Here is a 231-nt window from a genome sequence, read left to right on the forward strand (position 1 = left end):
CGCACAACACCACTGTCTCATTCAATCTCTTGGAACATTTTACCGGGTGCACAGTCAGGAAACACTTTAGAAGAAGGAGAATACCAGCACTCACGGAGTCCTTTAAGGCACTTTATTGTTTCATCTTTACAAGGGAAAGGTAAGCTGCAAGCAGCAACACAACGAATGCGTTGAAAATGTTGTAAACAAGGCAAAGTGTCACATTTATACTGTCCGACAGTGCGACATCCT

Source organism: Protomyctophum parallelum (assembly GCF_964188405.1).
Source record: "Protomyctophum parallelum genome assembly, chromosome: 3".
In the NCBI taxonomy this organism is placed as follows: Eukaryota; Metazoa; Chordata; class Actinopteri; order Myctophiformes; family Myctophidae; genus Protomyctophum; species Protomyctophum parallelum.